Source organism: Musca autumnalis, unplaced genomic scaffold (assembly GCF_047663935.1).
Source record: "Musca autumnalis isolate F117 unplaced genomic scaffold, ASM4766393v1 scaffold_3, whole genome shotgun sequence".
Lineage (NCBI taxonomy): Eukaryota > Metazoa > Arthropoda > Insecta > Diptera > Muscidae > Musca > Musca autumnalis.
In genome coordinates, this window is record NW_027411866.1 from 22,447,118 (window position 1) to 22,463,802 (window position 16,685).

The window sequence follows — 16,685 nt, forward strand, 5'->3', positions numbered from 1 at the left end:
GGTGTATAAACACGGACCGCTTGGCGGTGCACGCAGAATTGGCAGGCCAAGGAATAGATGGCGCAAACAAGTGGATGATGAGATGAAAAGGCGCGGTATTCCAGAAAGCGAAGCAACAAATAGAGAGAATTGGAGATCTTTTCTTAGTTCGGCCTATAGAACAAATGTTCTGTAATGGGCCAGCTAAGTAAGTAAGTACATAAAATACGACCTTCTGGCCGTCTATAAAAGACGTCCATCTGGCCGTCTACAAAAGACGACCTTCAGGCAGTGTATCAAGACGACCTACAGCTCGTCTATAATAAAAGACGAACTTCAGCTCGTCTATAAAAAAGACGACCTTCAGCTCGTCTATAAAAAAAGACGACCTTCAGCTCGTCTATAAAAAATACGACCTTCAGCTCGTCTATAAGAAAAGACGACCTTCAACTCGTATATAAAAAAAGACGACCTTTAGCTCGTGTATAAGAAAAGACGACCTTTAGCTCGTCTATCAAAAAATAAGACCTTCAGCTCGTCTATCAACAAAAAAATGACGACCTTCAACTCGTCTATCAAAAATGAAGACCTTCAACTCATCTATCAAAAATGACGACCTTCAGCTCGTCTATCAAAAAAAGACGACCTTCAGCTCGTCTATAAAAAAAGACGACCTTCAACTCGTCTATCAAAAAATGACGACCTTCAGCTCCTCTATCAAAACAGACGACCTTCAGCTCGTCTATCAAAAAAAGACGACCTTTAGCTCGTCTATCAAAAAAATACGACCTTCAGCTCGTCTATCAATAAAAAAAGACGACCTTTAGCTCTTGTATAGAAAAAAAGACGAACTTCAGCTCGTCTATCAAAAAAAGATGAACTTCAGCTCGTCTATCAAAAAAGACGAACTTCAGCTCGTCTATCAAAAAAAGACGACCTTCAGCTCGTCTATGACAAAAAGACGATCTTCAGCTCGTCTATCAAAAAAAGACGACCTTCAGCTCGTCTATGAAAAAAGACGACCTTAAACTCGTCTATGAAAAAAGACGACCTTAAACTCGTCTATCAAAAAATGACTACCTTCAGCTCGTCTATCAAAAAAGACGACCTTCAGCTCGTCTATCAAAAAAAGACGACCTTCAGCTCGTCTATAAAAAAAGACGACCTTCAACTCGTCTATCAAAAAATGACGACCTTCAGCTCCTCTATCAAAAAAGACGACCTTCAGCTCGTCTATAAAAAAAGACGACCTTTAGCTCGTCTATCAAAAAAATACGACCTTCAGCTCATCTATAAAAAAAAAAAAAAAAAAAAAAAAAAAACGACCTTCAGCTCGTCTATCAAAAAAAGGTCGTCTTTTTTATAGACGAGCTGAAGGTCGTCTTTTTTATAGACGAGCTAAAGGTCGTGTTTTCTATAGACGAGCTGAAGGTTGTCTTTTTTATAGACGAGCTGAAAGTCGTCTTTTTTTATAGACGAGCTGAAGGTCGTCTTTTTTTATAGACGAGCTGAAGGTCATCTTTTTTTTTTTTTGATAGACGAGCTGAAGGTCGTCTTTTTTTATAGACGAGCTGAAGGTCGTCTTTTTTTGATAGACGAGCTGAAGGTCTTCTTTTTTTTTTTTTTTTTTTGATAGACGAGCTGAAGTTCGTCTTTTTTGATAGACGAGCTGAAGGTCGTCTTTTTTTGATAGACGAGCTGAAGGTCGTCTTTTTTTGATAGACGAGCTAAAGGTCATCTTTTTTTTTTTTTTTTTGATAGACGAGCTGAAGTTCGTCTTTTTTGATAGACCAGCTGAAGGTCGTCTTTTTTTTTTGATTGACGAGCTGAAGGTCTTCTTTTTTTTGATAGACGAGCTGAAGGTCGTCTTTTTTTGATAGACGAGCTGAAGGTCGTCTTTTTTGATAGACTAGCTGAAGGTCGTCTATCAAAAAAGACGACCTTCAGCTAGTCTATCAAAAAAGACGACCTTCAGCTCGTCTATCAAAAAAAGACGACCTTCAGCTCGTCTATCAAAAAAGACGACCTTCAGCTCGTCTATCAAAAAAAGACGACCTTCAGCTAGTCTATCAAAAAAGACGACCTTCAGCTCGTCTATCAAAAAAAGACGACCTTCAGCTCGTCTATCAAAAAAGACGACCATCAGCTAGTCTATCAAAAAAGACGACCTTCAGCTAGTCTATCAAAAAAGACGACCTTCAGCTCGTCTATCAAAAAAAGACGACCTTCAGCTCGTCTATCAAAAAAAGACGACCTTCAGCTCGTCTATAAAAAAGACGACCTTCAGCTCGTCTATTAAAAAAAGACGACCTTCAGCTCATCTATAAAAAAAGACGACCTTCAGCCCGTCTATAAAAAAAGACAACCTTCAGCTCGTCTATAAAAAAAGACGACCTTCAGCTCGTCTATAAAAAAAAGACGATCTTCAGCTCGTCTATAAAAAAAAGACGACCTTCAGCTCGCCTATAAAAAAAGACGACCTTCAGCTCGTCTATAAAAAAAAGACGACCTTCAGCTCGTCTACAAAAAAGACGACCTTCAGCTCGTCTATAAAAAAACGACCTTCAGCTCGTCTATCAACAAAAAAATGACGACCTTCAGCTCGTCTATCAAAAAAGACGACCTTCAGCTCGTCTATCAAAAAAAGACGACCTTCAGCTCGTCTATAAAAAAAGACGACCTTCAACTCGTCTACCAAAAAAAAAAGACGACCTTTAGCTCGTCTATCAATAAAAAAGATGACCTTTAGCTCGTCTATCAAAAAAAAAAAAAAAAGACGACCTTCAGCTCGTCTATCAAAAAAAGACGACATTTAGCTCGTCTATCAAAAAAAAGACGACCTTCAGCTCGTCTATCAAAAAAAAGACGACCTTCAGCTCGTCTATCAAAAAAAAGACGACCTTCAACTCGTCTATCAAAAAATTACGACCTTCAACTCGTCCATCAAAAAATTACGACCTTCAGCTCGTCTATCAAAAAAGACGACCTTCAGGTCGTCTATCAAAAAAAAAAAGACGACCTTTAGCTCGTCTATCAATAAAAAAAGATGACCTTTAGCTCGTCTATCAAAAAAAAAAAAAAAAAAAGACGACCTTCAGCTCGTCTATCAAAAAAAGACGACATTTAGCTCGTCTATCAAAAAAAAGACGACCTTCAGCTCGTCTATCAAAAAAAAAAAAGACGACCTTAAGCTCGTCTATAAAAAAAGACGACCTTCAGCTCGCCTATAGAAAAAGACGACCTTCAGCTCGTCTATAGAAAAAGACAAAGACGACCTTCTTGCCGTCTATAAAAGACGACCTTCAACTCGTCTATAAAAGACGACCTTCAACTCGTCTATAAAAAAGACGACCTTCAGCTCGTCTATAAAAAAAGACGACCTTCAGCTGGTCTATAAAAAAAGACGACCTTCAGCTCGTCTATAAAAAAAGACGACCTTCAGCTCGTCTATAAAAAAGACGACCTTCAGCTCGTCTATCCATAAAAAAAGACGACCTTCAGCTCGTCTATAAAAAAAGACGACCTTCAGCTCGTCTATAAAAAAAGACGACCTTTAGCTCGTCTATAAAAAAAGACGACCTTTAGCTCGTCTATAAAAAAAGACGACCTTTAGCTCGTCTATAAAAAAAGACGACCTTCAGCTCGTCTATAAAAAAAGACGACCTTCAGCTCGTCTATCAAAAAAAGACGACCTTCAGCTCGTCTATAAAAAAGACGACCTTCAGCTCGTCTATAAAAAAGACAAACTTCAGCTCGTCTATAAAAAAAGACGACCTTCAACTCGTCTATAAAAAAAGACGACCTTCAGCTCGTCTATTAAAAAAGACGACCTTCAGCTCGTCTATTAAAAAAGTCGACCTTCAGCTCGTCTAGAATTCTACTACGTTTGCCCTTAGAAAAATTAACTACTAGCGAGTAAAGTTGAATTATATAAAAGAGAGAGGCTTGCCTTTTTAGGTCGTACAGGATAGGATTTTAGTGCCAACAAATGGATATTTATTTGGAGACTGAGAGCAAATATTTGAAAGCAAAGCTGGCTGATTTTTTTTACATTTTTCTTAACAATTTCAATTATAACTCATGAAAATTTGCAATTTATTTTACATTGATTTATTTTATATATATTGTCTATAAAAAAGACGACCTTCAGCTCGTCTATAAAAAAGGACGACCTTCAACTCGTCTATAAAAAAAGACGACCTTCAGCTTGTCTATCAAAAAAAGACGACCTTCAGCTCGTCTATAAAAAAAGACGACCTTCAGCTCGTCTGTAAAAAAGACGACCTTCAGCTCGTCTATAAAAAAATACGACCTTCAGCTCGTCTATAACAAAAATACGACCTTCAGCTCGTCTATAAAAAAAGACGACATTCAGCTAGTCTATAAAAAAGACGATCTTCAGCTCGTCTATCAAAAAAAGACGACCTTCAGCTCGTCTGTAAAAAAGACGATCTTCAGCTCGTCTATCAAAAAAAGACGACCTTAAGCTCGTCTATAAAAAAAGACGACCTTCAGCTCGCCTATAGAAAAAGACGACCTTCAGCTCGTCTATAGAAAAAGACGACCTTCAGCTCGTCTATAAAAAAAGACAAAGACGACCTTCTTGCCGTCTATAAAAGACGACCTTCAGCTCGTCTATAAAAAAAGACGACCTTCAGCTGGTCTATAAAAAAAGACGACCTTCAGCTCGTCTATAAAAAAGACGACCTTCAGCTCGTCTATAAAAAAGACGACCTTCAGCTCGTCTATAAAAAAAGACGACCTTCAGCTCGTCTATAAAAAAAGACGACCTTCAGCTCGTCTATAAAAAAAGACGACCTTCAGCTCGTCTATAAAAAAGACGACCTTCAGCTCGTCTATAAAAAAGACAAACTTCAGCTCGTCTATAAAAAAAGACGACCTTCAACTCGTCTATAAAAAAAGACGACCTTCAGCTCGTCTAGAATTCTACTACGTTTGCCCTTAGAAAAATTAACTACTAGCGAGTAAAGTTGAATTATATAAAAGAGAGAGGCTTGCCTTTTTAGGTCGTACAGGATAGGATTTTAGTGCCAACAAATGGATATTTATTTGGAGACTGAGAGCAAATATTTGAAAGCAAAGCTGGCTGATTTTTTTACATTTTTCTTAACAATTTCAATTATAACTCATGAAAATTTGCACATTATTTTACATTGATTTACTTTATATTATAGGGTGTATACGTGTTGACATTAGTCATACGCTACCTGTCTTAAATTCACAAATTGTAGGCCTACATGGAATTCAGAGGATAAGACGAACGTAATAATTAAATAAAACACAACTATGATGGCCGTTGGAAACAAATACATTTTAATTTCCCTTAAGGAGACGAAAAGGAAGAATATGCAAAGTTAAGGCAATCGGAACTCATTATAATTTATAATAAACCAAAGGCCTTTGTATTGAAGTGGACAAAAAACTGCTGGCGAATAAAACTGAATATGTTTTGAAAGAAAGTGTTTGGATGTGGATATAAGTGGGCTGGCCAGGATATATTCTTTTAAAGGCTCTATCTAGTATTTAAAAATATTTTTGTGTCAATAATTGGATACTGTTCCGTTATTATTTTTTCGTTTTATGAAACATTCACAATAGATGCCTCATAATTTTATTTATTATTTTTTTATTTTTATATTTGCCAAGTAATAATGGCTATGAACCAAAAATAGTTTTACAAAAACTATATCGAACAAATGTAACTGTGTACTTTTTTCTCTGAAATATGAGTGTTTGTACTTTATGGCGGTCTCCGATTGAGAAGAAAAAAAACCAAAGGTTTTTATTGAATTTCATTCCTGCAGCCATTTTTCTGATGATGGTGATATGCATGGCTCATTTAGTTGCTCCATGAAAATTTATCCATATCACATGGCAAATAAACAATTGTTTTTATATGTAAATATTAAATAACAGCAAAAAAACTGTATAAACACAAATATATAAAAATGGACCGAAAAATAACACCTCTGTACCCATTTTCCCAGAGGCCGAAGAAAACACGCACAAAATAAACAAATATTTTTTTAAAACAAAATGGTGTATAAAATTCATGAATATGGATATGTGTGAGTGGGGAAATGAACAAGGGTAATCATGGCCTATCATCATTGTCATCGGCATAAATGAAATAAAAAAAACGTTGTGCTTTTACAGAAATAAAATACATTCGAAAAAATAGGTATGCAGGTAAAATAAATTGGAGTATCAAATAAAAATTGGGCACAAATAATTCCATAAACCTGGTGACGTATGAGTATTATTAATTGAAGTGTTTTATGGATCGTATGCTTTATGTGCTGAATATGAAATTGGATTATTGTTATGTATACGGAATACGTTGGATGAAACAGAAATATCAAAACATATACATACATATGTACAATAATGGCACCAATATACACATATATGTATATCTTATATGGAATAAACCGTGGGGATAAAGTTTGCCTGCAAATGAAATAAATAAATAAATTTGGCACATGAATTATCAATGTTTCTTGTTTCCTCCTTGCAACCCTTATGATTTCACAAGTAGACAACATGTTCTTAGGATTATCAAAGTTTTGCGCTTTTGCTGTATAAGATAAACAGATTGTTTTCTTAGTGGAGAACATTAAAAAGGCATAGGAGATAAGCAATGCAATGGATGTAAGATTATGATGGTGAGATAAGAGATGTCACATGCAAGCATTTGTGTTGGCATTCGGAAAAGGAAAAATACGTATGTGTATAAACCCTACACCACAATGTGGAAAGGGTATTTTAAGTTTTTTTTTTCGAAAAATTCATGTAACAACGCGAAATATTCGTCGTAGACCCCAATGTGGTATACCAAAATTCATATCTCGACGAGATAAAGCGATATTGATATGCGCGTCCGTCCGTCCAATAAAAATTGTAATCACGCTACAGGCCGCAGCTATGGACCAATTTTCAATAAATTTTATGTATGGGGGTCTGGTTTATATCAGAATAGACCCCTATTTTTTAGCGATGATTGTGAAATATTTAGCGAGTGAAATTGACCACAAACAAAAGTTTTATCCAATTTTGTATCAGCGGTGTAGGTCACAATAGTAGTCTGATCGGCGCGAAGTTTTATGTAAGGTTTGGGTTTACGAAAAATAAGTAGCTTACAATTTAAATGGACCAGAACTTTTGTGTGAACATTTATAAAGTTTGTAGTGAAATTAATATATCGTCTGCTCCGTCGGAAAAGGTCGTAAGTCCACTTTTTATGGAAATCGCGTTTTTGGTACAAGATGATAGTACAAGTCAAAACACGTCGTATGATACAAAGAAAATGGCAGTATGTCGCGTTTTTCCGTATGGAAAAGGTCGTAAGTCCACAAAACGTACAAATTTGAGTACGAAAAGGTCGTAAGTCCAAGGGAAAGTGTATACTTTAAAAGAATACTACAGCTAATGTAGTTCAGAGATAATTTTTAACGTAATCCATGGATGGGGTACAATGTAAAGAACTAGCCTACACCTTTCGAACTAGCCTACACCTGTGGACCAAACTTTTGAACAAAAATGTGATAAATTCTATATTGCAACGAAAATTTACATTTGAAATTTATTTTCCCCTATAAGCGAACTGGTTATGAAAGATGGACTTCCGGCCTTTTCATTGAAACAAATTGGGATGCTGTATGCGTTCAAATACCTCATATATTGAAAAAATATAAAAAAAACAACATTTTTACTGTTTTTTACTGTCGTATATCTTATTTAATTACTGGTAATTTGTGGTTTCTCTAGGGACATTTATTCACATAACAAGATTAGTTTGTATTATGAATTCATGGTGTCAGGGGTATAGTTCCCTATGGTTTTCACGGTGATTTTGAAAGCTCTGCTGATAAACTTCCTGAACGCAGGAAGACATTACATGCTGAAGATTCTACATGGTTTGCAGACAAAAACAAAAGATGCAGAGAGTTGGGGCAGAAATACTTGGGAAGACAAAAAAGGACACTATTTGGGATTACAATTTAGCTAAAAAACCACGTATATTAACGGAATTAATCATGAAATTTAATTGAAGGAAAAGGTCGTAAGAAATGTTGGTGTCGATTTGCAATTTTAACATACCACCAAATAACTGATGATTTGAGGCATGCCGACTGTGTCCACCTTCTTATAATGTACCTTATATACCTGATGAAACTATAGCTACGATATTTGCCTTCAAATCTAAACGCTTGCTTTCCAATAAGACCTAAGCTTCGTTATGCATAACATCTGGTATTTCAATTAATTTGTCTTATTCCTAAAATATATACCCAGGATTGGGGAAACGGAATCGTTCGTAAGTTTTATGTATGTATATATAGCGCATTTAAAAAATAGGGTACAGGTGCAACCCGCTCCTCCGAAATTCAACAAAATATATAGCCTACTTCCAACAAAGGAACATCCCTCGCCGCCACTTTGAAATTCAAAAAAAATATAAAGCCTATATAGCCTTGTATATTCTCTGAAATTTTCAAAAAAAAATCGGTTCAGGCTGTTTTTAAGCCTATGCGGAACATACAAACATACACACATTGTCTTTTATATATAAGATTTCACCCAAAAGTGTTGGTCCAATAAACCCGCCAATAATTATCTCATCACCATGTTAAAATGCAAGCTTATTCTCTCTCTTAAGCTCAATTCATTCTTAAAATTTTGCTCCGATCGGAATATTACTGCGATCTACAGGAAAGCTACAAAGTCGGGTAAAAAATTGTGGGTTTGGTCCACTTCACACCTTTCGATCATAACCAACATCTAATGGGGTCACCTATTGTCGGAACCCGACCTCCACAAAATTTCGTGCCTGGAGTTTAATTAAAATTGTTAATGGATGGACGGACATAATGACAAAATGGCAAGGGGAGGGGATCTACGACGAATTCTTATCGATGTTACACGAATATTGGACAAAACAAACTTACAATACCCTTTCCACATTGTTTTGTAAAGTATAAACATTTTATTTAAAAACGTCCGTAAATTGTAGGAAAAGGTCGTAAGTCCCTACAAAAATACAAAACTGTACAAGGAAAAGGTCGTAAGTCCAAAGACATCCAATTATCTCCCAAACGCGACGGAATTTTATCAAACAAAGTACAGGTATTGAAGCGGAATAAATAAACAAAGAATACTGAAAAATTTATTGAGAGGGACTTACGACCTTTTCCGACGGAGCAGACGATATTTTTATACCTGGAAACTATGTTAAACCCATATACAGTCCCTGACATAAATATTTGGACAAAATCTACATTTGTTTTAAAAGGCATATAATTATAGTCAATATTTATAAAACGGAATATTAACAGCTTAGGTTTTTGTTTAACCTCTCAGCTAAATAAAAATTAATCGGCCAAATAAATTCCAGCTTCATTTCTGATTAGTTATGCGGATGTTTTAACAGCGAGGAAAAGGTAAAACGGCATTATTATTTTGACACGTAATAATTTTGTTACTTTTGATACCTAATTGTACTTTTTGGTACTAAAATCAATTGTCTTAGCTATGTTATTGACACTTAAGTTAAAATGTACTTGACAGTCATAGATTTTTAATTCAAATAGGGAATGTTGGTGTCAAAAATTTTATTGAAATTTAAAATTACAGTTTCGGTGATAATTGTAGCTAATGTTTAGACATTGCTGTAGTTATCTATTTATTTTTTAACGAATAAATATCAAAATTCTGAAAATGCTGAAAATCTGTCCGATGTAGGTAGGAAATGTGAAATTTCAGACGGTGCTGTTTGGTAAAGAGAGCAGAATTACAAATCTAACCTTATTTATGCGCAAAAATCCTCATCTTCTGAGCAATTATGATGTGAAAACAAGTTCTTTCTGAAGAGTGGAACCTCTAAACCTTAGAAAAAATTAATTTGAAGTCATATTTTTCTATTCCACTTGGTTGATAAGGCATAGCTACAATAAATGATATTTACCCCCACAATCATTGTGGCAGAGCATATTTTACACTGATAAATATATATTTAAACATAATTCATATTAAAATACACTTTTGGCGAAGCTTGAGTCAAACCACCACCAAAAAGTTGGCTATATTTGTGATAGAATTGTTCTTCTGATGCTATTTGCATGTCAAAATGTTCCCATGCATCAGAATAGTATTATCCACCATTTAAAATACTGTGATATTTGATTTGATATTTATCTTTAATACTGTGGACTATAATGAATATTTTGGCACTTTGAACGATTTTTCATTTGCAGAATTAGGCTATGGTTAGGTTGAATTTTGTGGAATGCATTTGGAGCGCATTTCGCGTTCAAACTTAAAATTTTTTCCTTCACATTTGTAAGATAATAAATGTTCTTATTCTCATAAAAAAGTCGAAATCCACAAAATATTCCGAGATAATGGGAGAAAACCATCGAAACTTTAATGATAAATAGACAGCGGAATTTTATGCAACCCCTATTTTCGGTCCGATTCATGTCATATTTTGGGACTGGGCACATTTCTGGCTTCTGATTAAATTGCAATCGAAACATATGGCATATGCAAAAATATGCAACAAACATTTTAATAATGGGCACAAATTGTATGTAAAATTTTTCTGTTTAGAATTCTTTTCAAACAAGTCAATAGAAGAGAGAAATCTATAACCAAATTTTAGCTATTTCGGAGGGATATTGAGGCCAGAAACTTCAAAATACCAGAAATCCGGAGGTAGCGATTTATGGAGGCTATATGAAGACGTGAACCTATAGCGAGAAATTTCATGTGGAAAGTTATGTACCCCCAAGGAAGACTAAATACCAAATTTCAGTCATTTCGGTGGAATATTGAGGCTAAAACTTTTAAAATACCGCAAAATCGGGAGGTACCGTTCTATGAGGGGCTATATAAAGACGTGGACCCATACTGAAAAATTTCAGGTTGAAAGTTTTATGCTCCCAACGAAGACTTTATACAAAATGTCAGCCATTTAAGTGTGATGTTGAGGCCACAACCTTTATAATATCGGAAATTGGGAGGTACCGAAACCTCTTTTGGTACTGAACTGTCCGGAGAGGTTCTTTCCAATTTTAACTGATTACCTAGTGTCAGTTAAAGTCATCTTACAAAACCGGATGAGCTTTGCGGGGATACCAAATTCAGACATTGCATGGAATACCTTTGATCGGAGGGGACTGTCGAAAGCTGCTTTATAATCGACAAAAAAGTGATATGTGTCGATCTGCATCTCTTCGGTCTTCTCCAGGATTTGACGCAGTGTAAATATCTGGTCAATGGTGGACTTGCCAAGCCTAAAGCCACATTGGTATGGTACAATTATTTCGTTGACCATGGGCTTTACTCGTTCGCACAATAGCCCTGACACTATCTTGTAGGCGATAGGGAGAAGACTTATGCCCCTATAGCTGGAGCATAAAGTCTTATCTCCTTTCTTATGGACGGGACACATGATGCTCAGGTTCCAATCGCCGGGTACGCGTTCTTCCTACCAGATGGAGCTAACTATCTGATGCATATACCTTATCAGCGTGTCGTCTCCGGTTTTAAACAGCTCGTCTGGTAAACCATCGGCTCCCGCTGCTTTATTATTCTTCAGCCGGTTGATTGCTGTCTTTACTTCATCTTGGCCGGGTGGTGTACATTCAATACCATCTTCTGGGATTGGATCTGTGGTATCATCGTCTTCGCTACTATTAGATACCAGCAGATTGGAAAAATGTTCCTTCCATACGCTGAGCACGCTATCTGTATCTGTTACCAGATTACCTTGCTGGTCTCTACAGGAGGATGTGCCAGTTTCAAAGCCATCAGTTTGATTTTTCACTCTTTGGTAGAATTTTCGGACTTCATTGTGTCTCCTGTACATCTCGATTTGTCCATACTCCCGCTTTTCCATCTCTCTCTTTTTTTTGCGAAAAAGATGTTTCTCCTCTCTCCTTTTCTCCCGATACCTCTCTCGTGCGCTACGCGTTGCTACTGATTGTAAAGTAGCCCTATATGCCGCATTTTTCTCTTCGGTAGCAGCTCAACACTCCTGAATACCTTGGTGGAGGTCTCTGGAATCCAAGTATGGATTTTGCGGCTGTTTGCATGGAGTGGGCAATATGTTGCCACTGTGTTGTTATGTTATCGGGACAAGGAGTGCTCGCATTAAGCAATTGGGCTAGTTGAGTAGAATATGCTGTGGCTATCTATTGTGTTTGCAGCCTATCGATGCCCAACTTCCGCGTTGTGTTCTGTTCGTGCTTTATTTGCAACGTTAAGACGGGTACGCAACAAGGTAGTGGTCCGAATCAATGTTTGCGCCTCGGAACGATCGTACATCCAACACGCTCGATGAATGTCTTCCATCTATCACAACATGATCAATTTGATTACTTGTTCTTTGATCTGGAGACAGCCAGGTGCCCTTATGAATATCGAGATTATTAAATCTGGTACTGCTAACTACCATGTTTTTTGTAGATGCAAAGTCTATCAGCCTTACACCATTGTCAGATGTTTCACTGTGGAGACTGAATTTCCCGAAAGTTGGGCCAAAGATATTCTCCTTTCCAATTTTGGCATTAAAATCGCCTAGAATGATTTTAATGTCATGGGCAGGGCAACGGTCATATGTTTCTTCTAAGCGCTCGTAAAATATATCGTTGGTCTGTTCGTCCTTTTCTTCAGTGGGAGCATGAGCGCAAATAAAGCTGATGTTGAAGAATTTATCTTTTATTCGAATTGCAGCAAGTCTTTCATTCACTGGGGTGAAGTTGGATACCAGATGTTTTAGTCTCCGACTAACTACGAATCCGCAACCAAACTCATGCTTTACGTCATGGCAATTATAATACAGTGCGTCACATTTAGGTGTTGTTGTGACGCCTTTCCCAATCATTCGTATTTCATGTATGGCACTAATGTCGGCCTTGTACTTTTCAAGTACGTCTGCAAATGCGAAGACTGCGCCTTCTCTATAAAGAGTGCGAACATTCCAGGTGCAGATTCGCAGATCATGGTCCTTAAAACGTTTGCGGGGTTCGCCAACTTTAGAGGGGTTTGTTTTTCTTTTCTTTCGTTTTTTCATAGTAGGCTGTTTTTTCTAGGGGAGGGTTACGTCGGGTTAGCCTAGTTTTTAACGTTCTTATGGGTGAACGAGCGGCACATGTTAGCTCACTACCTTTAACAGGTGTTAAAGGCAGTTCCCCAGGTGACACCACGGGTCAGGACCGTTCCTTGGTACCTTCCATCCCCTACGTCACCCTTGATAGAGAAAATCCTACTAAAAATCTGAAAGAGCATGTTTCAAAACCTTGTAAGGTACCTTTATCTAAAAATGTCAAAAATGGTGTATGGAACACTTAAGCATTACACCGACGATTTAGCAAGAAGTTTAGTGGCAAACTTCTGATTCAGAGAGAAATATTAAATTACGGTAAACTAAGTTAAAAAGAAATTTTTTAAAATGTTGAGAGTTATCCTACACACTATCCATTTTAATATGTGGAGGAAGGGTTTCTTGGGGGCTTTGGGTCATTATCTCAGGAAGTATAGACTTACTCCAAAAAAATTTTACAGTTGTAATAGCGACCGTAAAAACAACCTTCTGCAAAACATTTCAAATAGATCCGATTCAAGTCATCAAACTGCACTTTTCCCAAATTTTGTGTGGGAGGTACCTGAGGACGGGACCAATATAGTCGATATTCCAACCTGATACATGAATGAATGAAGTAATACTATCTGCAAAGATTGACCCAATCAGAAACTCCCTGCGAGAGTTATATTGTGGATTTTCCATTTTGGTTGGGACCGTCCAGCTTTCAATTTCAATTTCAATTTTTGCCAAAGGCCATATTTATTTGGATACATTTAACAATACAACAGGAATGGCGATCTGAAGTACTTATACTATATCTTATAGCTACTTCACTATCTACTACCATGAGGACAAAACTTAGCTGCGGGTTAACCACTAGCTGACATTTACAGAAATAAATTAAAAGAAAATGCCCCAAAAAATTCCAAGAAAAAATGGGCGAATCAACCGTCCAGCTTTCTTGGAGCTTTTAGGCCAATATCTCACGAAGTATGGAGTCGCACAAGAAGAGAAATTGTACCGTCGCGAAAGGAGCCGAAAGAACAACCTACTGAAAAAATCAAAACGATCCAAGATAAGCTCTTAAACTTCACTTTTTCCGAAGGAGCGGACCGATATGGCCCATCTTCGAACTTAAACTAAGCTTGGACATAGTATTACGATACCCAAAACTTGGTTTGAGTCGGTTGTTCCCTTCGATAGCTATCTTGCGCACAAGCCAGGCAGACGGACATGGCTAAATCGACTCAAAATTGTTTGAAACTTGTGAAAGTTCAATTAAGTCGTATTACAATAAATATCACGTTTACGCCCAGTATACCACAGAAATAAGATTTTAGTACACCCGAAACATGAAGAGTGAATACCCAATACGGGGATTTCAACCTATGTAGTGGAATTTAAGGGAGTTGAAGTCATTCTATATCGAAACTTGCCCATATTAAGACAGCCCAACATATTTCACCAATATTTTTGAAAATTTAACATAGCTGAAGCCAAGGTTTACCCTTTTAGAATACGCGACTTGTGATTCTATATTATACAAATTAAATATTTTTGGATAAAATGAAATGTTTTTGGACGTGGCAAAAAATATTGGCCTTAAAAGATAATTTGGGTGGAAGCTGTGGCTATATTTATGTTAAAAAATGTGTAAAAATGGGTTGAAGCCACCATGTCTTTTTTGTTTTCTCTCGATTTGTGGGTAAACCACACTTCTCTCGATTTTCCTGTCAAAGTAAAAGTAGAAGCAAACTAAATAAGGATAATCTCACTAATGTATTACATTTCAAAATTTGAACTGCTTCTACCATTAAATGATGCTGACATTTTGAAGCCAGATTTACAGTGTTTTTTGAAATTTTCTTCAAATTTCATTCCGCAAACAGGTTTTTCAAAAAATTATATATAGGATTGTAGTACTTGCGATTCTGAGTTATTTGATACGACTATTGTGAATGTAGTCTGCACAGCTTCATAGAAATCTGCATCCAAATGCGGAAATTTTGTGCGAACATTTTTGTAAAAAACTTGTTTTTTGGGCCCAATTTTTACAATTGTCATTCGATTTCTTCGTACTTGATTGCACATTTTAGTTTTTTACGTTCCGGATCTAATAAATCATTCCCCGTAAAAATCCATCTACTAAAACGCGAGTTACAAGAAAGTAGAAAAATCACCTAAAATTGTTTTTGGTAATATCGCGTATTTTATCGCGTTTTCTGCGGTTCGTTTCCACTGCAATAAAACAACTAGTACAGCATCTTCGTTTTGGCGGAAACAGAGATTTGAAAACTTCACTGATAAGGGAGCTACATTCATTTTATCCCAAAAAATAGTGTGTGATGCTACATCCACGGTTCTTAATTGATCGCCTTGAAATAGATATATATCGATGTAGATTTTCATGGTGGACATTGAAATCGGATGCGGACAAAAATTGTATGCACTTTGCGCAAATTAGCGATATTTTATTGGTATTTTAATGCTAAGATGCAGCTGATGCTACATCTTAGCCACCAAATTAAATTTCGAAAACTATATTCAAATTAAAATATACGGTATTGCTGTACATGAAAATCACATGCGGACAAACTGATTTTGATAATTACGCGATTTACACGTATTTTAAAATGAATATAAATAAAAATGGGTTATTTGACCTCTATTTCCATTTCAGAAGCTTTGACATATATCCCCATCAACCCAATTATTTTACCTAATGAATGAATTAATATGAATGTCAATAAAGCAAAATCCGTCTATTTTATTGGGAGATTTAAGCAAAATGAAGGAAGTATTCCTGTAAATTTTTACAATATTTTCTACTACATAATGCATGTGAAAAAATATTTTTTTAAACAAAAAATTATTTTTTTGACCAAAATATGTGCTTATTTTGGCTGTAACATCTAAACTATAACACCAATCTGTATGATTGTAGTCTCATTTGATTTGCCGTGAAGTTTGGATCCACAACAACTTTTTATGTAATTTTATGACCACTAAATGGGCCTTAATTTTGAAAAAAGTAGACTTATATTCAATAATTTATCAATTTTATGTACATTCCGCGAATTCTGTGTAACATTTTGCAGGTATTATGCAATCTACTCGCTGAAGTCACTTCGAGAGACCTTTTTTGTAACATTTGTGCTAATTAAAATAATTAGCGTTTTTATAATATTTTCTTTCTTAAAAAGCGAAATAAAAGCGCCATAACTTTTGTCCGCAACAACCAAAAATTGGCTCGCGACCAGATTCGTACTGGGCATTTTTTTCTTAACCTACATATCAAAAATCGTTGATGTAGCGCGAAAAAAATTTATCCTTTTTTTCTGAAATGGAATATGAAATAATTGACAATATTCGTGATTTACATTACAGTTCAGAATTAAGTGTTCTTAAAAAATAGGTGTTAACATTTGCGTTCGAGAGAAAATATTTTAAAAGCATCAATTATTTTCCTCTTCCAAGTTCATTAGATAAAGGATTTAAAAATTTGAATTTCATTTCATTTCATTTTTATTTACTTAATAATGCAAAAGCTGAAGGCAGCCAAATAATTACATTACAGTAAGTTCTACTTTAATTCAAT